The 26003-nt window shown below is 46.1% G+C and overlaps 1 long non-coding RNA gene across 1 annotated transcript in view; it reads left to right on the top strand.

The window, feature by feature from the left end:
• The first annotated feature begins 18870 nt into the window (after positions 1-18870).
• Positions 18871-26003, top strand: part of LOC147707551 (uncharacterized) — a 43292-nt gene continuing 36159 nt past the window's right edge. Inside the window, exon 1 of the long non-coding RNA XR_015296462.1 lies at positions 18871-18977. This is a non-coding gene — a long non-coding RNA (uncharacterized LOC147707551). The remainder of the gene's footprint in view (positions 18978-26003) is intronic.

Raw genomic sequence — 26003 nt, 5'->3', positions numbered from 1 at the left:
TAAGGAATACTCCCCATTCATTCCTATGGGCCTTTTGGCCCATAGGAATGAATGGGGAGTTATTCCTTATTTGCGATTAGCAATTTGCTAATCGCAAATAAGGAATGTGTAGGAATCGCAATTCTTTTTGCGATTCCTACATGAATCCCGTTTTGCGAGTCTGTAATAGCGATTCCTTATGAACCGCTATTATAGACTCGCAAAACGGGTCTTTGATGAATCAGGCTGAAAATGGTCATGCATTGTCACTTTAGCCACCTTGGGGCCAAGGCAGGGAGAGTAGGAATTTCCATACACTTCAAAGACACTTTCTCATCTTCCAGAACCAGGGCAGCAGGTTATAAAAGAAGGATCTCAGACACCACCACCTCAATACACTTCTGGACCTGTGGATACACTGCCATGAAGAAGGACTGCTATGCTGCTACAGGGATTGTCACTCTGCTGGACTGCTGCTCTGCTGTGCTGACCTGCTGCCCGCATGTCTGTGGAGGAAGAACTGGACCTTCAACCCATCTTAAACCCTGGACCCCAGTGCGACTCAAAGGGCTAGTCTGCTGGCGTCCTGTTCTGAACCTCAGAGACATAACAGCATCCCAACAGCTCCTGGAACCCATCTTCAGTGAGTTCCTGACCCCAAGAGTTGCCTCTTAGGTCTTGGACCCTTGGTGTGGCTCTTGAGCTCCTAAATTCAAGCTTTTGGGCTCTTTGCAACTGCGAACAGACCTGTTCACACCGGAACAGCACCACTTGCACTAAAAATCAGTGTGAGCCACCACCAGTCCATTTCTTCACACAGCAGCATCGACTGCTTGCGGGAGACTGTCAGTAGGAAGCACAAGCCTGCTCGTCCATAGTGTGCGGTCTGCTCTACGCGCCACACCAATCATGGCCTGGGACACGCTCCTTGCTTCTTGTGACCCTCATCAAACAAGAACAGGACTCTTGGAACAAAACATTAGAAGACAAACCTTCAGCTGGACTAATCTGGGACTGTATCCGACCATGATGCAAGGGTGCCTGCATTGGTGCTAGGCAGCTTATTGTGCGTCAGTGCTGAGGAAAGCACAGGGATGTGTCATATTGTTGTAAGTACAATTCATCCCTGCACTTTCCTAATGATGCAGCTTTGTGCAATAAAATTGCTTGCTGCACCGCTTTACACCATATTCTTGTAAATAAACTCCTCTGTCTCCCTGGGGCCAATGCACATTAATCTAGCCTGCAAATCCATGACATGTAATGGGTCAGAGGAGAAACAACTCTCCTGGGGGGAGGGAATTGTGGGCCATGGGAAGTATCTACACATAGGCACATACCAAGAGCCACATATATAGTAGCCTAGATTAAACTACATTGCATGCTGTTGTCCTGGCATGCAGGGTCAGAGCACACAGATTTCAGCTGCCAAGGTAGGGACCAACTAAACTTTCATCTACTAAATCTGACTGGGTGTGGGGATGAATGCAAGTAATGTACACCTGAGGATTAGGTGTGTTAAAACAAATGATGATGTGCGGCCCAGGTAGGCTACTGCTAGTGCAGTGCATTGTAGGTACTTTGCTGTGCACGTTGAATTGCAGCTGTCTGAATTGGGAGACATTGCGTAACAAGCAGATGAGAAGGGACATGTGTATTGCAAGGTACAATCACCAATACACATGCACTGCAGTGTCTGACTGGGTCACACCTGTGTTGCAGTTGGTTAGGGATGTCAGTTAATAGCCCATTGTGGTACTACATTCTACATGTCATGTGGACCTGGTGAAGATTAGCATGTGCCAGGAGGGAATTTGTCCCAAAATTGTCTCACTGTGCCTCAAGTATAAGTCGGAGGATGTCAAACAGGGAACTCTCAAGGGATAAGGAGAACTACTTAGCCACCACAAAGGACACAAATCCTGGAAGGTTAGAGGCTGAGGTGAATGGGCTCAGTTGTTTTAGAAAACTGGGTAGGGACATGTCACCATTTCCAGGACAACTACCATGTGGGGTGTTGCCTGACCCATATTCCTCAAAAACAGCCTGTCAGGTCAATCCATTGGTCTATGACTATGCATAATGTAGGTGTCATAGGCACATGAGAGTCAGTTTATGATCTGGGGGTCCATCACTGTGTGACAGTAATTCGTCTACTAGGACCAAACTGGAAACAGCCCGAAGAGGCATGTACGCATACAAGTGCATGGGTGCATGATTAAAATGATATGCAACACTCTGCAGATAACCAACTCTGGCTATGATGAAATGGGGTGAATGTCAGTAATCGTAATCTAACTAGTATTACAGGGCCCATCCCCTCAGAGTAGGCACACAGTGGTAGTGAGAAAGAATGCTGACATCCAGCCATCTGAAAGGGAAATATAGTGTAATTTGCAATCAATACCCATGCGTAACAGGTGTCCTACTTTAAATAAAAGAGAGGGGGACAAAGAGCTATTAAAGTTTCAGTGTACGTGCTCTCAAGTACTGTATAAACCAAAACAATGGGTTACTACTGTTCCTAAGGAAAGAGAGGGAGATGTCGGTCTAGAGAGTAGAAAGAGAAGTCAAAGGATCTAACTGGTGGCACTACTTCATCTTTAGGAGGTCATCGCAAAACATATTATTTTTCTTTCTTTGGTCTTGAAGAAGTGCAAGGGATATCCTCCTTAGACCATTAAGGGCACAAACCGTTTTTTTCATGACAGAGGAATCCATTCATTAAATTTATGTAGCACAGATATCCTCTAGTCATTTTTAGACTCACCCACCATTTCACAAGCACTACCTTGCACTCATCATACAGCGACAAGGAGCAACCGCCCTATGAGTAAGCAAGACATCCTTTGAGATGTGTGAGGGCAACAAGTAAAAGTCACTTTAACCTCTCGTTCTGCTCTCTAGACTGATGTCTCCCCTCTTTTCTTAGAAACAGTGACCCATTGTTTTGGTTTATAACTGGGGTCCTATGCATCAATGAGAAACTGAAAGTGATAAATATGCAATCTTGATTGCAGAGGAAGAAACCTCACTTCCTGACCAGCGGGCTGTCCCGGACTTCAGTGATAGTATGGATGACAACCCTTAACCCTTAACCAGAACATCCTCTAAAAAATCCTGCATTCCATTGAAACACCCCCTTCGGACACAGGGAGGGTCAACAACGTTGTGGGGTCTCCACATGATTTGTATACCAACCAACTGACACCACCTGACCACCTGACAGCCCACCCGAGGACCCACAAATACTTTTCCAAAGTTCTGTCATAAGAGTCCTGTGGGAAATGGTAGACCAAGTGCGAGCCAGGATGGAGACTGTGGCTGCCACTCTAGAGGGAGTCTGTGGGTGCCTGAGTCCCAATAGGGACAACACTGTGGCCATGAGAGGCACATACTCTCCACTCTATAGCCTCTAGCAGTCCCTCACTGGCATCGCTGGTGTCACATGGAAGGGGCATTGGCAAATCACCTGCCATAGTGGCACCAACGAGGTTTCCAACCAGATGGGGGCAATTAGAACCATCTTGGAATCCATGTAGTGGAAGCAGGACTCCCACATTATAACCGTGCCTACCACTGCTACGCTGCTGCTGTGTTGCAAAACCAGCAGATCCTTCTCGCAGCTGTGCTGCCTCATGTGTTGGCAACAATAAATGTTGCTGCAGACACAGAATCCACATCTTAGGCCCATTAAGTGTGTGTGACTACCTTGGCTCCCACACCTACAACACCCGCCACATGGGGGCCACAGCATACAGCAGAAGAAGAACATGAGGACTATACCTCTTTCTCATGCAAAAATGTCGGTAGCATTTATCTGTGCCACATACCCAGTTTCTCCTTTGCCTGTGCTTATGAACATGCCAGTGAAAATCAGCTGGCACTGTCCTCAATTTGCTTTCCCCATTTGACCTCAACCATTTGTGGACTGTCAAATAGGCCTATCCTCCCTAATGCCAATGTGGTCAACCTCATAACTGAAGCATTCCTCTTCTCCACATGTCCCATGACATGTTCCCACCATGGACTCTGTCTGGATACCCACTGGCTCAAAATATCTTTTTGGGGTTGTTGTCCTACGAACTGTCCCTGTAAGTCAAATACGTATCAGCACATGTACATAAATGCGCTTAGTAATATCTTTGTGTTGTCTGTCTGTTGGAGTCTGGGCCAAGTTGGACATTGTGCATTCTGTGAGGCAAAGACACCACCTACTTGCCAAAGGGACACGTGTTGTTTAGAGTCAGGGACAATGCTAGACATTGAGAGTGAAACATATTTGGTTAACCCTATGTGTGGGTTACTAGCAAGTGGTTGCTTGAGTTTGAAAGCATGAAGTGCAACAGGTATTATCCAGTCAACGTTGTTGGTGAATAAAGTCACACCACATGTGCCAAGTCTACCCATGGATATTAGCATTCAAATAACATTAGGCTGACAAGCAAATGATGCAAGTGTGAGTGTGTATGGGGCAGGCATCAATGTGTGAGTTAAAAAACCTTACATTTGGGAGAATGTTTTGACCACAACATCCCTCCAATACATTTTGCATGACGTACCCACATAGAGAAATTGTATGTGAATATGTTTTATGCTGTGTATAGATTCACAACATGATTGCCACGTACACTGCTCAGCAATGTCTGTAGATAGATCATGTAAAGCCATGCCAACCTGACAGCTCCCAGTCTGGAGTTTAATCACCTATTTACACATGTTTCCAAACACTGCTAACAAAGACAAATGCATGTACATAACATTACCTGAGGAGACATGCTAAATCCCACACAGAAAATCATGATGTAGACCTGTATGAAGCAAACAATGCCATTTAATGTCAACTGAAAATGTAATATGACTAAAATAACCTAAGCTACACTAACTAATCTGACCTAACCTAAACTACCTTATCCTACATACTATCTAAGACCACCGTAACTTAACCTAGCTTACTCTATACATTAAGCATGACATGATAAACATCATCGCCAACCATGTTAATACACATCTACATACAAGGACAACAGTAAGTACACCCAAACATCAACTAACTGCACATATAATCCTAAACAATCATAAATATATATATATATATATATATATATATTTTTTACATTTTGTGTGTTTTTTAAACACATATATAACACCTCAACCCCTCACCCCAGAAAACACAAAGAACCCCTACCCACTAAAATTGTAACCACCTCTACCAAACCCCTAAAACAACTACCCCAACACTATAACTACTCTAACTAACCTAAACTAAGCTATAAAACCATTAATAACAAGTATAATCAATGTACAGGGGGAAGCGCAGAAAGGCTCCCTGTGGCTCAGTGGGGGCTACCATCTTGCCACTGTCTACTTTACATCCTTTAGGAGACTTATCACCTGGTCCAGTTTGTGCTCCAGCACCGTTACTCCCAACTTAACGTCAAAAAGATCCTTCTGCATGTCCTGCTCTAAGGAGCTAGCCTCTCCTGTGAGCTGAGGTTTGCGGAAGGCCAGTTGTATGTGTTTGCGGATGGAGGGCTTTGTATTAGTCCCCTGGAGGTACCTTCGCCTGCCCCAACATCCTTGTCTTTGCTTGGCCTGTCCAAGGTTGGTGGTTCCTGAGGGAAGAGACACCATTTTCCAGAAGCCCTCTCCTCCACAAATCACTTCCCCATAGTTTTGTGAGCGTTTGCTACTTGATGGATGTGGAGGTAACAATCCTATCTAATTTTATGCTGCCTCTTCTGCTCAGGTATCATGTTCTCTGTAAAAAGGAAAACTGTCAGTCAAAGGGGGACTAGGAAAAGATACAATCACCATGATTCACCAATATTTCCAAAGCATCAAACGTTGCACCCATACAGCCTAAAATTATCTTGAAACTTAAAATGAGCATACACCTTCCTATTAGCTATCATCTCTGATTTCCTGAGGCCAAAGTACAAAGGCATAGCAAATGTTGCACAATACTATTGCACCGCAGTGGCCTATCTTGGTATGGCCATGTCAGTACATAGTATGCTTGGGAAAAATGCTGTTTTGTATCCATGGTATGGTACACATGCCATATTTACTGAACAATAGTGTGCCTTCTGCATCCTACAATGGCCTTTATTCCATTGGCGTTAGGAAGGTGTGCAATGTCTGAAAGTACCTGCATTGCCTCACAACGTAGTGTACCTGATATGGAAAGGACTCCTATCAGGACACATTGCTACCTATACTGAACAGGTGCCAGGTATTGGATGTAACAATAGAGGCTGGATGAGTAACTCACATAACACAGGGACACATGAAACATCTCCTATCTGAGCAGTTGTAAGTCCATGGTTAACCATGCCACAGTGTATTACATGGTTCCAATGTCATAGGATGTGCAACTGACATGCATTTAGGAGTTTTCACATCCACAGGCATGTTCAGCTGTTAATCCACTACAACTTTGTAGGAAAATGCCTCGTTTTGAATGGTTAGCCTCCACTTTTTTGCCTGATGTGATTTCGAACAGTAAGTGCACTGGATCCCTGCTAACCAGGTTCCCAGTGTCAGATCTCTTCCCCAAAACTGTACCACAATTACCACAACTGTTGGGTCATGGTGAGGGAGAAGTCTAGTATGAGGCTGAAGTTTCGGGCGGGTCTGTGGCGGGGGTGCCGAGGGCGGTGGGCCACCAGGTATTGTCCCATGCTGAGGGGATGGGTCCGAGGATAAGGACTTCTGTCTTCTCCGATTTGAGCTTCAGGCAGCTGCTGCTCATCCAGGATGCAACGTCTTTCATTCCTTCCTGGAATCTGAGAATGGTGGTGTGGGGATCCTTTGTGAGGGAGAGGATGAGCTGGGTGTTGTCGTCATAGGATACCATGCTGAGTCCATGCTGTCTGACGATGGTGGTGAGGGCGGCCATGTAGATGTTGAAGAGTGTGGGGCTGAGCGATGATCCTTGTGGTATCCCGCAGTTGATCTCTGTGGGTTCGGAGAGGAATGGCTGGAGTCGGATTCTTTGGGTTCTGCTAGTGAGGAAGGAGCAGAGACAGTCGATGGCGGTCCCCTGTGTGCTGGCATTGTAGAGTCTGGCAGTGAGTGTGTGGTGGGAGACAGTGTTGAAGGCCGCAGAGAGATCTAGTAGAATGAGGGCGGCGGTGTGGCCTTGGTTGAGGAGAGTACGGATGTCGTCTGTGGTAGCCAGGAAGGTGGTCTCGGTGCTGTGGTTGCTGCGGAATCTGTATTGGGAAGGATCGAGGATGGAGTTATCTTCGATGAAGTTCGTTAGCTGGACGTTGACAATCTTCTCAGTGACTTTGGCCACAAAGGGAAGGAGAGAAATGGGTTGGTAGTTTTTGAATTCCGTCGGGTCTGCGGAGGGCTTCTTGAGGAGGGGCTTGACTTCTGCGCGTTTCCAGTCATCGGGGAATGTGCCGGATTTGAAGGTGGCGTTGATGGTGTTCGTAGCTCAGGTGCTATGGTGGAGGTGGCTCTATGGAAGATATGCAGCGGTCAGGGGTCCGTGGGGGCTCCTGAATAAATGCTTTTTATGGTCATGGCGGTGTCTTCATTGGTGACTGGGTTCCAGGCGGAGATGGTAGGCTAGCTGTTGTTGCTGGAGGGAGGAGTGGTTTTGGTGTCTGGTGTCTGTTCGTTGAAGTTGTCGTAGAGGGCCTTGATTTTCAGACGGAAGTAGAAGCCAAGTTTGTTGCAGAGATTCAGGAAGGGTGTGTCATCAGTGGCTATGCTGAGGAGGTTTGGTGAATTCCTGAATGATGCTGAAGAGTTTCTTTAAATTGCTGGCATTAGCGAGGATTTTGTTCTGGATGTAGGTCAGTTTGGTGGATCTGATGAGTTGGTGGAATTCAGTAGTGGCGTTCGTGTAGGTGATCCAATCTTCTGCAGTTTTGCTGTTTCTCCATAGCTTCTTGAGACGTCTGCAGGTACTACATCCGGATTCTTGGAGGTCGGTGGTGAACCAGGTGGCCTTCAGGGGCGCTGTGTGTCGGGGTTGCAGAGGGGGGCAAGCTTGTCTGCGCAGTTGGTGATCCATCTGTGTAGTTTCTTGGCTGCAGAGTTGGCGACAGTCGAGGTGGGAGGGGGATCATGGTTGAGGGTGGAGTTGAGGTGCTCCTCAGTGACCTTGCTCCAGTTTCTTCACAGAGGGCATTGTGTAGGTTTGTGAGCGGTGACTTTGTTGAAAGAGAAGTGTACGTAGTGGCGGTCCATCCAGGGAGTTGCGTGGTGTGGCTGACGTAGATGCTGTTACCTCCTGTTCCGTGGGGGATGAGGAGCTGTTTGTCCTGGAGGTGGTTAGTCGGAGGAAGTTATTTTTTTACAAATTGTTCCCTGATTTATTCTTGAGTGTGTCTCATTTATTGCCTCTGTGTGTGACAACAAAAACTTAACACTACCCTCTGATAAGCCTAACTGCTCGCCCACACCAACACAAAAAACATTAGAATTATCTGCTTTTACCTCTTCCCACCTATTGGGGATTCACTGGATTCTCTGCACAGTGTACTTCATTGTAGTACACTATTTAGAGATCCAGCGTCCTACACACATATTTTCACATTGTCACACTGATCATGGCTCCTCTATCAAGCCATCTATCATGTCATGTGGTCCATCCCAGATTTGCAATGTATTCTTCTTGACATTAGTCAGAGGTTAATGCACATGCTACAATTAAGATATACTTTTCTGCCCTATTCTTCATATTAAATGTTTCTTTGTGATAGGGATACACGTTGATTCTGCCAATTCACACAGCATCATACATCACACACACTCCTTGCTCTACATAATTAGCATTCACAAAGGCTCTCACTGGTAACATTTGGGTCCTAGACATTATCCACCTCTCCAACTGGGTATGTGGCATGTCTACCTACAAGACATAACATGTAAAACAAATCAGATAAATTAGAACATATATTGTAGGCAACTGAAGCACAGTATGTATGCATAGTAATTGACTATGTAACCTTTCATGTTGTAATTGATCTGATAGCATAGTTGACATGCCTGAATGATACACATTGGTCAGACAGGCTGACATGTACACACATATGATGAGCCAAAACATGCACCTGGTGACCAATTTGCGGAACCAGTCCTTAGACCTCAGAACAACTATAGTTCACTATAGTAGCGGACTTTCCTGAGTGTCTGCACCTACAAAACTCACATACCATACTCAGCAAGGTATAGCAGTAACCATGCCCTCTTCATTTTTAAACTAGGAAATGAGTATGCAACACATCCTTCCTCTCTCCGAGTGTGGTTGTTTGTGAAAGTCAGGGACAGATGTCCCTTTTCGGAACTAGGGATGCCTCACTAATGAGGGTTGAACGGGTCTCCCACCCATAGTTTGGCTGAGTCCCCATACCCCTCTCATTTTTAAATAAGGTAGTTAGCTACATGAATAAAGTGACTAGAGTAGACTACACTAACCTTTTTTAATACACCCCACCTCACGCTCACTACTTCATCACTTGGGCCCCTCACACTCACTCAATCAAACGGCCAGGAACAAAAGATCTCCGTAAAAGTGTAGCACTAAGTGCTACCCGTCAGGCATTGCAGCGCCGGCTTGACGTAGGAGCAGGAAGCCGATGATGACACGAGACAATTGGCTGGGGATATGACAGTAGCCGTTAAACCAGCCTATTGTGTGAGGCATCCCTAGTTCCGAAAAGGGACATCTGTCCCTGACTTTCACAAACAACCACACTCGGAGAGAGGAAGGAATACCACTCCTCTAAATTAATATCACTCCCTAGGGGAACTTTGTGCATCTTCTTTTTTTGAATAGTGTCTGATGGGACATGCACACTGGACCCCCTTAAATATTGTCCCGCCCCTGTCCCTCCTTGTTGCTTACCTCTTTTACAAGAGGCATGCACACTAGAGTGTCAAAATCACCTCTATAAGGCCATGCAAAACCACCATGCGGGACTTGCTTTGCATTCAGAGGTATTGTGTCTGGCAAAGCCAGTGCAAAGCACAGCATAGCCATAGTGGACATCATGGAGCCATACCTTTAACATTTGAATTGCGGTTCCAAACCAGTGATATCGTGTTTTGACATATTTACAAATTAGCTAAAATGTGTACGCCATGGCAGGCCTCATTAATGCATGACTACCCAGGGGAGGTATGCCAAGGAGGATCAGCAGTAGAACAGCAAATAAAGCACAATTGCAGACATGCATCTAAGCACCATTGACGGTATTGGACATAGCATCATGGACATTGTATAGAATTGACTAGTATGATCAAGTAATACAATCATCAGAGGAATCGGATAGATAGGACTCATGGTTGAGCCGGCATATATGATCCACAGAATACATTGCATAAAAACTCAAGAGTCAACCAAGTGTGTAGTGAATATATTGTATTCAGTCATGAGTGTTAGGTTCTGAAGTGAGTAGGTAATCCCCGAGTGGTTGCCAAAAGTCCTGAGGTCTGGAAGGCAGATGGCTGTAATTGGGCATAGTCCCCACTTTCTCTGTCCCAATACGAGCTCGAAGTAGAGGGGGAGCGGTTGGCACCCTAAAGAATTGCGATCTCATGGTTGGCTAGGAGTAGTGTCAGTGACACAGATCTATGCACTGATCTACGGACATCCCCAGTGTATCCCAATAGTGCAATAAGAGGGTCTGGTGTGACCTTCAAGTTGATCATGGTAGAGAGGAGCGAGAAGACAGAGGTCCAATTGGAGTTATCTGTGGGCACGTCCAAGCTAAATGTGCAAAATCTGCATCAGCGTTGAAACATTTGAGGCAATGAGCTGTATAGATAGGGTCGAACCTTGCAATAGCAGCAGGAGTCACATAAGCTCGATCTAGAAGTTTAAAATGTAGCGGTTTGTGTCTATGGTTGATCGAAATGCGGTGAGTTTGAGAACAGTAGTACGACAACACCTTATCTGAAAACAGAGAGCCCAGCTGATTGTCCCAGGCCTCCCTGACTCAGATCGTAGTATCAGGCTTCAGGGACGGGCAGGAGTGGTACAGTTTAGAGACCATCCTGTTACCACCTGAATCCAACAGCATAAGTGAAAGCGGAGGAAAGTCTTCAGAGGCCAGTGGGTAGGAAGGTACGCAAGGTTGTAAAGTATTATGAAGCTGACGGAGCCCAAAGTTGTCCATGTAAGAGGCGTTATAGAAATGGATATGCTCAACATGTGTAAGGACATGCCCACCAAGAAAACCTCCCTCCAGCCTGATGGTACGCTGTAGTGGTAGGATTTTGGCCTGCAGTACCGGCGAGACTGGGTTGACTGCCTCACTCGCAGCCCCTGTCTCGCGGGGGCCTCTGAGACTGTACTGGTTGTGTGGGCTGCTTGTTGTTGAAGTGCCGGACAGGAGGCAGTCCCAGTCTTGGGGAAGGCTACAGTAAGCATCCCCTCAATAGCTGCATTTTCAGGTAGGCAGGGAGGGGAAGTGTTGAGGGATAGCGGAGATTCTTACATGAACTGGGCCACAGCTGCCAGAGCTCCAAAATAACGCTGTCATCGAAGTGACTGCCATAGCCACGCCACCAAGCTGGGCAGGTATAACTCAATACAAAGCCCCTTCATTAATGACTTCTGACCAAATCTGCATTTTCTTAATGTTGTTGGCCAGCTCAGTTCAAATCCTTGTTGAACTGCAAAGCACCATTACTTGTGAATTGCACTCCCACAGAGTTTTGCTGACACCTTTATGTGTAATGTATGTTCTATAATGGCCCGTCACAATAGTACCTGATAAATGCCTGTGTTGCAAGAAGCACCTCTAGAGCTGGCCTGCACTACCTGGTTTGTCATCAGATGAGTTTCCTGGGTAGTTACAGGCATTTGCATCAGCTCTATGCTTTCCTGGCACACAATCGTATCACCTAAAAGGGCACTAACACTTGTGTGGCCCGATCTGTGACACAGATAGCACTGGTGCACAGATAGTGCCAGTGCTATTGCCATGGCATTTCCCTCATTTGCATGGGAGCATGGCTTTTTTGTGTAAAAGGTTATGTGAGCCATAGTTACTATTAACACAAGTCATCAATGGGTAAATGAGACACATGGAAAATACACAAATCATGTGTTCTTACCAACATGTCTGCTAACTTGGATACCAATGTAGTCCAACGCGGTCAGCCTTATGGGCAACCACACCCGCCCAGCCATGCTTCAGTTGTTGGACCGTCCGGTCGATGCCATACATCCTCTCCATTTGGGAGCATACCTTCTCCCACCGTTGTTTCTGAGCTGCCGTGGGGTAGCCCTAGATGACCAGTCCACTGCTGGCTACCATGTTTGGTAGATAGAAATTGATCAGCCAAAAAAGCCCCAAACTCCTGGGAGTGTGGCATGCCCTGCTCTTCCCAGACATTTCCCAAACCCAAACACAATTCAATCCCAACTAATACAACAACCCAACCCCCAAAAACCCATGACTACCACTAAACAGTAATAATGCAAAAGTCAAACACCCGAATAAACACAGGACAATACACAACTAGAGAGCACAAACAGGACTTTAGGGACACTACAGGGACAGCAAACACTACAATGAAGCTCAAGACACCAATTCACTGTCAAGCACAGCCAATACACAACCACTATGATGCACAGACAGATAGACTGAGATTAAAAGTGAAATTGAAAATGACTTCTCAATTCCTGGATTGCAGCATGGCTGATCCATAACATCACTTACTGGGCGGATGCGTCACATTTTCAGCTGATGCGTCAATTAATATTTTTTACGCTTCCAGCCAATGCGTGGGTATTTCACAAAGCCTGACAAGGCACCATGTGGTCATTCGGATGTGTCAGCTGGGAAGTGTAATGTTTTTGAAGTGCAATTTTCAGAAAATGCTTTTGTTTATAAGAATGGGGACGTATCAACTGCAGGAATCTTGGATGTAGGTAACGATAGCAGAGCAACTAGGTGTCGCTGTAGATGAGGACAATATGTGCAGTGTGGATTATTAAAATTGAAGGGAGGAAATTGTAAATTATTGTGGATTCCAATTTGCTGTTTACGCTTTTCTCAGATGATTATTTTAATAAACACTGGCAAGGCAAAAAACTTCAGCCTACCAATGTTAGAGTCTTCGCTTTTTTGCAGGAGAGAAATTCACATGCTTGGATTCTTCCTTGCTGATTTTCATTTTCAAAAGATATCATCATCATCAAAGAAATTTATTCGATTTACAAAATCATCAAAGCATAATTAAAATACTAAAACCATTGTTTAATAAAACACATATAGTACATTGATCCTCATATTATTTACAGTTAGCACCAGCAAGATTTTGTAACTATGTGCTATATCTACACAGTTGGGAGTGTTCAATTGATTTTGTCACAGAACATTTTGTTCCCTTTGTGCAGACCTTACTAAAAAGACTTATAATACATTAATCCTCATATTATTTACAATTTGCGCCGGCGTAAATTTATGTCATACGCTATATTTACACAATTGGAAGTCTTGGTTTGACTTTGTAGCAGAAATTTTGTTCCCTATGTACAATTTTTAACAATATATTCCATAAAGTGCCAGGTGCAAATTTGCATATGCTACTTTTAAAAATACGCTATTAAAAATATTGACAATATTTTGATGAAATCAAGGAATACATTATGGTTAAGACACAATAACATGTACCTTCAAAAGTTCACATTTTTTAATGTGCATCCTCGTAACTCGACACTAATCCCAAAGAATACCCCTGTTTAAAATAGCATATATTGACTTTAAAATTTTAGCCCTTTCTTTCTTTTTATAAAATTTGTAGTCAGTAGCAACATATCATAATATTTTCTTCTGTTCAGACTTCTGCCTAAGGGTTTTATCCATTTGCTTCAGGCCTATACGTTTTTAGGCCATAAGATTAAAACATGGCCGATATCCTCCTTGACGCCCAAATGGCACAGCATACATTTAGAATATTTGTCTCCATCCTGTTGCAGTCCACATTTTGATGTAAAGGCTTTTATCTGCAACATACCATACCTGAATTTCAGATATAACATTTTTGCCGATTGGCGTTCAAAATCATCCAAAAACGATTCAAAATAAGGAGTTGTTATGAACATCAGGAATTGGGTTGTAAGGGTTCCTGATGTACTGTTTAGAGTGACTCAGTGCCAAACGAAATTCCAGTAGATGGTTTTAATTTTCCTCTTTGAGTCAGGTGTCAGCAGGCTTTGATTTTCCCAAAATCTGCTCAGGTCTAAATCAAAGAACCACTTGCGAATGTGAGCCAATCAGGGGGAAATAATATAATTATCAAGTGTCAATAATTCGCTCAATGTTTGTCTATATGTCTCTAATTCATCAGTGGTCCAGATTCTGACCAAGTATGATAGGGTCATCCAGATTGCCTTGTGTTCGAGTCGTTTTATGCCCAGGTCATACATTAGCAGAATCAGGGGAGTGTTTTGGCGAAGTGCCACAAATCTTCTCAAGACATTATTTTCCCCCACAATTAAAGGGGAGAGATCCCCTCCCCCCCACACACAGCTCTGAACCATATAGGGCTGCGGCTTGTGCTCTGGATTTATAAACGTACAAGGCTGGCGTGACTGCCTTTGTCATAGTCACATATTGCTTTTTTATGACTGGAGCTGAATTTTGCAAAAAGATTGATTTAGATTTTTTAATCTGTGGGTTCCATGAAAGATGTGAATCAATGGTTACCCCTAGGTGTACGAAATTAGAGACTCACTCTAGGGTCACTCCAATCAACGCTATATTATTTCTGAAACATTTGTGGGGTTTTATAGCCATATATTTTGTTTTAACAGGGTTAATTTCCAGACCTTTTAGTTTGCAATATTCATTAAGTGAGTTTAAAAGATTTTGCAAACCCTTTGGGGTTTGGGACAACAGGATTGTATCATCTGCAAATGTTAGTGCGCAAATGTGGGTCCCTCCAAGTTTTGGGGAATCATGTTGTGCCTTTTGTAGAAACTGGACCATGTCGTTAACGTATAAAAGGAACAAGGTTGGCGCCAGAGCGCATCCTTGGCACACAACTCTCTTGACTGGTATCTCCTCCGTAAATTCCCCCCTTTTACTCCAACAGACTTTTGTGAAATAGCGATACTGAAGCCTTATCAGTTGAACTAAAATCTCCTTGGGTACCCCCTGCTGTAGCAGGTTTATCCGTAATAGATCTCTAGTCATTGAATCAAATGCGGTCTTTAAGTCGATAAAGGCGACATATAAGTGGCCAGGTCTCAACTTTGTATATTTCCAGGCTATAGTTATGATAGAGCGCGCAGGTCACCCAGCTAGGAAATTTTTACTAATACTCACCTGGGCCCATAATTTCAAATACACCTTAACATCCATTAGCAACACTTTGGTAACTCACGCTCTAATATCAGTATAACTTGAGATTTCTATACTTCTGATTCCTATATCTATAACCTAGCAAAATAGATACAGGAACCTAAACCCATCAGACCAGGGAGTTGAGTTATATATTAGATAGTCAAAACATTTCTAAACATTTCAAAATATGAAATAACCACAGACTCTGGGTAGGTTCAAAACTTTATCTAATCATCATCATCATATGTCATGAGCATCAAGTTGAAGCAAATTAAACTATCTACAATCAAAATCATAAGCAACGTATAACTATGCAAGAGATAGAATATGCTAAGCATTTAAGAACTTTGAAAAAAGGGAAGGTAAGAACAAGGAGCATGCTATATTTTAGATAACAATCTTTCACAACATTGATTAAAGGAGGGTAAAGAAAGGGAACATGCTATTAATTCAGCTTTATCTCCTAAGAGGGAGGGGGAGAATAAGGAACATTTACTAAAGTAGAAACGATTTTAGCATTTACTAAAGGTGGGTTGAAAAGTGGAACATATTATCAATCAGCAATACATGAATATCTCATTACCAAGGGATAGGGGAGAAAAGGAACATATGGAATTTAGTCTTTGCAATATTCGAGAATTTAGGAATGCAACTATAGGAAAGCAAATCACCCACACGGACTTTATATTTACCTAGGATAGAGTGAAAACCAACCCTGGCCACGGGTCAGTTGGAAAAGATGGGTAGAACCCCAAGGACATAGGTGCCAGTAGGCGAACAGGTGCAGCTCATGGACAGTCAGGACAGGATAACCCCAGAATTTGGATCAGGACCAGGTTCACCTAAGGGTACGACCAACACCTGCAGCTTTGGTTGCAACGCCTACGCTACTCCCTCTCTGCAAGGAATCTGCCAATAACCCCGATTGGGTTCTCGAGCCTCCCAGCAAAGTGCTTCGCCAGCACTTTCAATTGCCAAAACCCCGAATGGGTTTCTCGAATCTCCCAACAGAGTGCTCCGCAGCTCTCTGTTTCAGTGACCTATAGAGTGCGTTGGGTCAGTGACAGGTCAGCTATTCGGACAAGTCGGACAATTTCTCTAGCTAAACCTCCGCTAGTTATACTGTTTTTCGGGTCAGTGTACCACCCCCCAATGTTGCAAGTGTAAGGATCCCCAATTTTGATTGGACAAAGGAGGAGGTTAAGCCACCTAAATTTTATATTTTCTCAAGCTTAATATTCAATTTCTGTACCCGCCCCTTAAATTCCAGGTTCTCATGACATATGCCGTTCAGCTAACAATGGTGAATACAATATTCGTATACATTTATTGCGACTCTAGTACAGTTCAACTTCGCTCAGTTGGGTCACAGTTCAGGTTCCCAGGAGCATCTGTTCAGTCAATCAGCTCCTTGGCAGCTTTTCAAAGGTCATCTACTCTTGAGACTCGCAGATCTTGCACAGACGCAGTTTCATTCAAAATGGAGCACAGCATTACAGAAAAGGCCAAGTTTTCGAAGTGTACATGAAATGGAAAAGAAAAGTTTTAAAACATAGAATAAATGATTTCACTGTATACCATGAATTTCTATACTTCACCCATTACTTTATAATAACTATAGCATTATTGATTATGCAGAATGGACAGCTTTGCGAAAGCGGCAATGCAAGCTTTGAGCATGTGAGAACACAGAGCAGCCATCTTAGTTTCATTGCGCATGTGGAACTGTTTTCCCACCAAGACATTGAACACGTCACGTCACATGGTTATGACCGACGCATGCGCAGTTTAAATTCCCGCATAGCAGCAGCCATTTTAATATGCAAGCGTATTGAGGTTAATAAACACATAAGCAAGCTTCACTTGGTCGCCCCGTATAATGAAAAATGTGCAAAATTAGTAAAATGAACATGTTGGTTATTTTATTAACGTTTTTTGAGGTTCATGAGTACAAGCAAGTCGCTTAACGTGTGAATCCTTGCTCCATCAGTTACAAGTCTAAACACTTGATCTATTGTGCTAGTTTCCCTTCTGAAGCTCGCCTGGCAAGGTGAAAGTACCTCATTTTCATTCATCCAGTTGTTTAGCTTATCCAAGATTTGCTTGGCATAAAGATTTTGTAGTATATCTATCAGACTTATAGGTCTGTAGTTAGCAGGATCGTGTCTGCTGTCCTTCTTATCAATCGGCACGATCTCCGCTTCCTTCCAGGACTCTGGAATAGGTTGTCCCCTGGCAATTGCGTTGCATAAATGGTTTAGGTATGGCACCCACACCTCAGGTGCGTGCTTAAAAAGGTCTCCCGGTATCTTATCATGACCTGGAGCTTTGGATGACTTAATCGCCGCTATAGCAAGTGTGGTATCTTCTATGCTAAAGTGTAATGGAGCAAACTCATTTAAAGTCAGCAGTCCCTCGAAGCTACCTAAAGGAACTTTGTCTACCATGTTTGGGGGTGCATACAAGTTAGCAAAATGTATTTGCCATGTGGAGGGGTCTAAATTGTAGTGTTGGGCCTGGTTGCTTGTTTTACTGCCATGGGCTATAACCTGCCAAACCATGAACTGGTCACCAGCCTTTGATGCTACTATCAGGTTCTCCCAGCTGGCATCTTCCCAATTTCTGCGGGCTACTTTCAGGGTTTTATTATTCACATTTTGCAGGAATCCAGAAAGAGAGGCTGAAACACTTGAGCAAATGCCCGCCGGGGGAACGATGTGCTTGTCAGTAACCTGGAAGAACTCAAGGTCAGAATCTGAAGAGAGCTGGAAGAACGAGACGGATGCCCAAAGCGGGAATGCTGAACACGTCCGTGACCAGGAAGGTACTCAGAAAAGTGTTAGGAGGGGGGCGAGTGCACGGAACGCACATGTCTAACTGAACGCTAAGCGCGTTCTAACACTGCTCGGCCTCTTTTATTCTTGTTTACAGGGGCGGCTCTAGGCTCATGGCGGCCCCGGGCAGGGAGCGTAGGTAGGGGGCCCCGGAAGAGGGGGTCCCGGTGGGGCGGGGCGGGAGGCCAGTGAAGAGGGGGGGTCAGGGTGTTTGTAAGTGGAACAGAGCCGGAGGCCGCCAAATCCCTGCCAGGGGCTGCCATGCAAATATGTATCCATCCTCAGAGGATTATTATATTAAGGATATATATTGGCGTGATGGCCCCTGGAGTTTGGTGGCCCTGTGCAGGTGCACAGCTTGCACATGCCTAAGGCCGCCCCTGTTGTTTAGCTCTGCCGCGTGCACACATGCGTTTGGGAGCATAGCAGAACCGACATAAATTTTGCAAATACTGCCATACCCTTGCGGTCTTTGTTAAAGAAAGATCTGAAATACATTTGGGGAAATGAACAAAAGGAGGAATTCGCATTGTTAAAAAAGGAATCATCAATTCACTATCTTTATGGCCTTATTCGGTTTCTGCTTGCCATGGTTCGTCTGGTTCACCCCTTCCCTCTCACCTGGTTGCCTGTGCGTGTTGGTGTACGCTCTATTGAGACGCGATCTCCTCACTTCCGGTATCGGCCGATTAGCGGTACAGCCTTCTGCCGGAAGTACCATGGCGTCACTAGAGCTTCTGGGGGAATCCGCTTATCAGCTGCCTTTTTCCCCCAGGTACGGCGCTTCGTATTATCGCCAGCACCGCTGCCTGATGCCTGCCACATTTGGACGCTGCCCCAGGTAATTCCTGCCCGTCGCGCTGGAGCGCTTGTGCCTTGTTTATATTCTCCTACCGCGCTGGAGTGCTAGTTCATGTATTTGCAGGGACCGCGCTGGAGCGCTAGTTCGCGGGTTTGCAAGGACCGCGCTGGAGCGCTTACAAGTGATTTTTGCACAGCCGCGCTGGAGTACTTTGTGATGTGCCTGTGACAGTTTCCTTTTCGTGCTGGAGCGCTACAATGCACATTGCTCTGCCTTACTTGAGCGCTGATTTCTTTTCTCATGACTTTGTTTGCCACGCTACTGCACAAGTACCTTCACCTGCCTCACAGCGCTGGTGCGTCTGTTTTGAGGCCGGTAACTTTCTTTTCTCTTCTGTGAGCACCACTACTCGCTGCCTTATAAACTGCTGGTAACCTTGTTTGTTCCTCTGCCTTGAACCTTGCCTCATTGCGTAGGAAAGCCTTTATTTTGGTGTGTAGTACAGGAGAGCTTCTTGATTCCTTTAACATAGCACAGGAGCGCTTCTTGATTTCTTCGACATGGCGCAGGAGCACTTATTGATTTCACTACATACCGCAGGGTCGCTAGCTACTTGGTAAGACTTTCAGTTCCTTTTCCTTTGATGGTAGCAGACCTTCTAATGGCTTCATAGGAGGTAATTCCTGTCTCCCACATGAGTGTATGTTTGTGAGTGGTTTCTGGGTTTGTGTGCTATTGGTAACTGGTGTTCCCTTGTCTTCCTGTCCAGCTGGTGCCTACGGTTCATCCGAACAGAGGGACGTCCACTACTACCTACCTGACATCATCCTGATCCTTTTTGGCAACCATCCTCACTCCCGTCTTCACCGTAGTTTGTTGCCAGATCTAGAGTAGGGTAAGGTGGGTGTGGGGGCGATAGCTCGTGTCATCTCCGTGAGATCTCTCCACAAGAAACAGGTACTTGTGGGGAACCTGACACTGCTAGGATTATCACCACTGTGGATGCCAGCTGTTAGACCTGGCATCCTTGGCGTGGTTTTCCCTGACTTTTTGCCTTCTGAACACCTCTTTTGCTGACTTCCTTTTTGCTGGAGTTAGTATTCTGTGCACTTTACCACTGCTGACCATCTCGGTATATGCTCGGTACCCAAAACATGGTAACATTGGCTTATCCACAATTGGCATATTTAATTTACTTATAAGTCCTTAGTAGAGTGCACTACCTGTCCCCAGGGCCTGATAATTAAATGCTACTGGTGGGCCTGCAGCACTGATTACCCACTCAGAAGCCCTTTAAACATGGCTCAGGCTTGTCATTGCAAAGCCTGGGTGTGTAGTTTTCAACTGCCATTTCGACCTGGCAAGTTAACCTACTTGCCAGGCCCAAACCTTTGCCTTGGATTACATATAAGGCACCTCTAAGTTAGGCCCTATGTAGCCCTATGGGCAGAGTGTGATGTATTTTAAAGGTAGGACATTTACTTTTGAGTTTTACATATCCTGGAGTTTTTTCACTTCGCAAGGCCTATCTAGGCCAATAGGTTAACATTGGGATTGCCTTAAACGTCTTTTAAGTGTAATTTTCAATTGGGAAAAGATAGAGATTTGGAGTTTGGGGTTCAGTGGACTCACAATATAAAATAACAACTTCTTGTGAAGTTGGATTTTAAATTATAAGTCCAAAACTGTCACTTTTAGAAAGTTGCCATTTCTTACCTTACCCATGATGTGCCTTTACCTGTCTCTGAATACACTTCTGGTTTGGGTGACAGCTGGGCTTTGGGCATTCCCTCTAGACAGTCATACAAAGGAAGCTGTGGTGTGACATTTGCATCCTGATGACCCATCACCATGCTGATGGGCCTTCCGGAGGTAGATTGGGAGGGAGGTGCTGGCATTTGCACCTGAGCAGGGCTATGCTTGTCTCCACACAAAGAGCTGCATACCCCCCCCCCACCCTCCCCCCCGGAGTGTGTCTGAAGCCAGGGCAGTAAAGGCACGGACCATGTGATCTTCAAAGGCCTCTTTGATGTTTCCTGTGTAAACAAGTAGGAGGACCCCACTCTAACTTTGTAGAGGACGGTGGGGGAACATTCAGGAAAAAGAAACAAACGTCCGGGTTCGTTGGACAGTTTAGATAATGTCTAGTTTTAGTGTAGGACTAACGGGTATCCCCCTTTAAGCACCCTCTGGTTATTTATTCTTTCTTAGAGGGGCATGTTTTCCATGAAGAAGGCAAAAGAGCTAACCACATATTCATACAATAAAGAACATATGCTTGTGTGTAAACAATTATACTGATGTTATCGAGTTCTCAGGTGGGGAGACAAATAAAGGAGTTGGTTTGGTTGTCTATACCTAAATTTTTGTTTCCATACAACAACAAATGGACAATTTCTTAGACAAAATAGTTAAATAAGTAAACGTGTTTTTCTGATAAAGAACATATCACTACTTTAGTTCGGTAACAAAATACAAGTTTTATTCCACAATACAATGTTATAAAAAACAATCCATTAAAACCATTATACAATGTACATATTCATCACAATGTTGTTAAAATACAATAAAATAATCACAGAATCAAAAAGGACCTTTTTGATTCTGTGATTTTTTTATTGTAAAGTAGTGATATGTTCTTTATCAGAAAAACACGTTTACTTATTTAACTATTTTGTCTAAGAAATTGTCCATTTGTTGTTGTATGGAAACAAAAATTTAGGTATAGACAACCAAACCAACTCCTTTATTTGTCTCCCCACCTGAGAACTCGATAACATCAGTATAATTGTTTACACACAAGCATATGTTCTTTATTGTATGAATATGTGGTTAGCTCTTTTGCCTTCTTCATGGAAAACATGCCCCTCTAAGAAAGAATAAATAACCAGAGGGTGCTTAAAGGGGGATACCCGTTAGTCCTACACTAAAACTAGACATTATCTAAACTGTCCAACGAACCCGGACGTTTGTTTCTTTTTCCTCTTTGATGTTTCCCCCACTTCTAAGGTACATTTGGGTAAAAGTACTGGCCCCCTAATACCACCACATCAGAACTCTACTGGAACCAAGGACATTCTGCCTGGAAAAAGATGTGCTGTGCTGTAGGAGGGACTGCCACTTTGCTACCTGCATTGTTGTGTTGACCTGTCGCCTGCTGATTGCTCTGATACTGGAGGGACTGCCACTTTGCAACTTGCTCTGCTGTGTTGGCCTACTGCCTGCTGCTTCTTGCCTGTGAATGAGAGGGACTGGACCCGCTCTCTACATCCTTGAACCCAAGATTATCCAAGGGCTTGCTGGCTTGCCTCCTGTTTTCAAATGTCTCAGGGACACAAAAAACGTATGGTGCTGCTGGACTCTACCATCTGTGAGTCTCACCCTTGCCTGAGGTGCCCCGCCCCCATTCCTGATCCTCGGTAGTGGGTTCTGCAACATTCAATCAGTGACACTTGTAAAGCGCGCTACATACCCGTAGGGTCTCAAGGCGCTTGGGGGGGGGGGGGTGCCGCTACTGCTCGAACAGCCAGGTCTTCAGCTTCTTCCTGAAGGAGAGGTGGTCTTGGGTCAGGCGCAGGTCGGACGGGAGGGAGTTCCAGGTCTTGGCGGCCAGGTAGGAGAAGGACCTTCCTCCTGTAGTCGCTCTTCGGATGCGGGGGACGGCGGCGAGGGCGTGGTTGGCTGATCGGAGGTGGCGTTTGGGAGCGTAGAAGTTGACTCGGCTGTTGAGGTAGCTCGGGCCTTGGTCGTGTAGGGCTTTGTGTGCGTGGGTGAGGAGGCGGAAGGTGATTCTCTTGTTGATAGGGAGCCAGTGAAGGTCTCTCAGATGTCCGGAGATGTGGCTGGATCGTGGGATGTCGAGGATGAGTCTGGCTGAGGCGTTTTGGATCCGCTGGAGTCTCTTCTGGAGCTTGGCGATGGTCCCGGCGTAGAGGGCGTTGCCGTAGTCCAGTCGGCTGGTGACGAGGGCCTGGGTGACGGTCTTCCTGGTCTCTGTGGGGATCCACCAGAAGATCTTTCGTAGCATGCGTAGGATGTTGAAGCACGCCGAGGAGACGCTGTTGACTTGCCTGGTCATGGAGAGGGAGGAGTCCAGGATGAAGCCCAGGTTTCGTGCATGGTCTGTCGGTTTGGGTGCGGTGCCCAGGGCGGGAGGCCACCAGGAGTCGTCCCAGGCGGAGGGTGAGGAGCCCAGGATGAGGACCTCCGTCTTGTCCGAGTTCAGTTTCAGGCGGCTGGTCGTCATCCACTCGGCTACCTCTCTCATCCCTTCGTGCAGGTTGGCTCTGGCGGCGGCGGGGTCGTTGGTCAGGGAGAGGATCAGCTGGGTGTCGTCGGCGTAGGAGATGATGCTGAGGTGGTGTTTGCGTACGATGGCCGCGAGGGGGCTCATGTAGACGTTGAAGAGGGTTGGGCTCAGGGATGATCCTTGGGGGACGCCGCAGATGACTTCGGAGGCCTCTGACTTGTACGGTGGTAGGCGGACTCGCTGTGTTCTTCCGTCGAGGAAGGAGATGATCCATTCCAGCGCCTTGTCCTGGATTCCGATGTTGCTGAGGCGCTGTATTAGGGTGCGGTGGCAGACCGTGTCGAATGCCGCGGAGAGGTCTAGGAGGATGAGGGCCGCTGTTTCTCCCTTGTCCATCAGGGCTCGGATGTCATCGGTGGCGGCGATGAGGGCGGTCTCGGTGCTGTGTTTGGCTCGGAAGCCGGACTGTGAGGGGTCGAGGGATCCGTTCGTCTCGAGGAAGGCGGCCATCTGCTTGTTGACGGTCTTCTCGATGACTTTGGCTGGAAACGGGAGAAGCGAGATGGGGCGGTAATTCTTGAGGTCGGTGGGGTCCGCTGTTGGTTTCTTGAGTAGAGCGCTGAGTTCGGCGTGTTTCCAGCTTTCGGGGAAGATGGCGGTGTCGAAGGATGTGTTGATGATTTCTCGCAGGTGGGGTGCGATGACAGTGTCGGCCTTGTTGAAGACGTGGTGAGGGCAGGGGTCGGTCGGTGATCCGGAGTGGATGGAGTTCATCGTGCGGATGGTGTCTTCGGTGCTGATCGGGGTCCAGGCGTGGAGGGTGGTGGTGGGGGGGGGGTGGCTGGTCGGTCGTGGTGTGCGTTGGTTGGTTGTTGAAACTGCTGTGTATGTCCGTGATCTTGTTGTGGAAGTATGAGGCGAGGGAGTTGCAGAGGTCTTGCGATGGGGTGATGTCGTTGTTTCCTGCGCTGGGGTTGGAGAGCTCTTTCACGATGTTGAAGAGTTCCTTGCTGTTGTGCGCGTTGTTGTCCAACCGGTCCTTGTATGCTGTTCTCTTGGCTGCGCGGATCAGCTGGTGGTGTTTCCGGGTGGCAAGTTTGTAGGAGGTCCTGTTGTCCGGTGTCGGTTCCCTTTTCCAGACTTTCTCGAGGGCTCGGCAGTTCCTCTTGGAGCTTTTGAGTTCGTCGGTGAACCATGGGGCCTTCTTGCTGCCGGGTCTGCTAGGCGGGGTCCTCAGCGGGGCGAGTTCGTCCGCGCAGTCGCTGATCCACTTCGTGATGTTCTCGGCGTCCTGGCTGGGGTTCTCTGAGCTGGCAGGAGGGTGTTGGCTCAGGGAGGTGGCGAGCTGGTCTGCTGTGATCTTGTTCCAGCTTCTGCGGGCGGTGTGTTGCAGGTGTTGGTGGGTCGTCGTTCTCTTGAAGGTGAAGTGGACGCAGCTGTGGTCCGTCCATTGGAGCTCTGTGGCGTGGCTGAAGTCGATGTCTGTGCTGGATGAGAAGACGGCGTCGAGTGTGTGTCCGGCGAGGTGGGTGGGGGTGGACACCAGTTGCTTGAGTCCCAGGTTGGCGAGGTTGTCGAGTAGGGTGCTGGTGCTGTGGTCGTTGGTGTTCTCCAGATGGAAGTTGAGGTCTCCCAGGAGGATGTAGTCAGCGGAGGGGAGGGCATGCGGGCTGATGAAGTCGGCGATGTCCTCGCTGAATTGTGTGCGTGGTCCAGGTGGTCGGTAGATCAGGGTGCCTCTGAGGGTGGTGTTCGGGTTGGTGTGGATCTGGAAATGCAGGTGTTCGGCGCTGGTCAGGGTGTTGTCGGTGCTGGTCGTGAGACGGATGGTGTTCCTGTGGATGATGGCGATGCCTCCTCCCATCTGGTTGGCGTTGCGGTCCCTCCGGACGATCTTGTAGCCCTCTGGGATGGCGATGGCGATGTCGGGAGCAGAAGAGGCGTTCATCCAGGTCTCCGTGAGGAAGGCAACGTCAGGGGCTGTGGCGTCTAGAACATTGTTTCTGCAAATACTGGTGCACCGACACAGAAAAATCTACACATCGCTCCCTGGCATCGACACAGTGCCAAAAGGACAACAATGCGGTCCCGACTGTGAGGCTCAACGACGACACAATCTACGAGGCTCCTCTCCAATGTAGTGACCCAACTGCGACAAATATTCTGAGGCATTGTGTGCTCAATATTGATGCTTTGCTCCATCCAAGGTACTTTTGCCGTGGGCCCTGTGTGGATTCTGTTGTCGGCATACCCTCCTGAACTTTGGATTTGCAGCAGTCCCTTGTGACCTCAAGTAACTTTTTGACCGCTGGTGACCTGATTCATATTTACATGATGGGTGTAGTTTCTTCACTTGCACACTCCTGCAGTCGTAAGAGAAATTCATTACAAATGAGTTGCCAGTAGTCAGGAGTAAGGCTCAATTTTTCTAGTGTAATTTGAACAGTCTACACTATCTAGATCAGGTTTCTCCAATGAGTAGCTTGTGAACTACCGGTAGATCACCAGCTACCTGTGAGTAGCTCTCCTGTGTGCAGCCCAGCATACTAAATTAGACGTTTTTGCTCAGTTGAATTAACCCATGTATTCCAGAATTGAAAAGTAGTTATTTGAGATGAAAATATGTGCATTTTCAGAACCTTTAAGCTGATGTTTGAAGATAAATGGTTGGATTTCCAAAATCTATTTAAAGATGATATTTGAGTGATAAATCATGAGCCGCTGGGGAAATGTATAACTAATAATACCTTCTTGCTCGGGGCATCGTAACTATGGTTGTTCCACCACAATAGCAGAGAGCCCTAAAACAGTTTTGA

Source organism: Lissotriton vulgaris, chromosome 6 (genome assembly GCF_964263255.1).
Source record: "Lissotriton vulgaris chromosome 6, aLisVul1.2, whole genome shotgun sequence".
Classification (NCBI taxonomy): domain Eukaryota; kingdom Metazoa; phylum Chordata; class Amphibia; order Caudata; family Salamandridae; genus Lissotriton; species Lissotriton vulgaris.
This window is presented reverse-complemented; position numbering and strand designations above follow the sequence as displayed.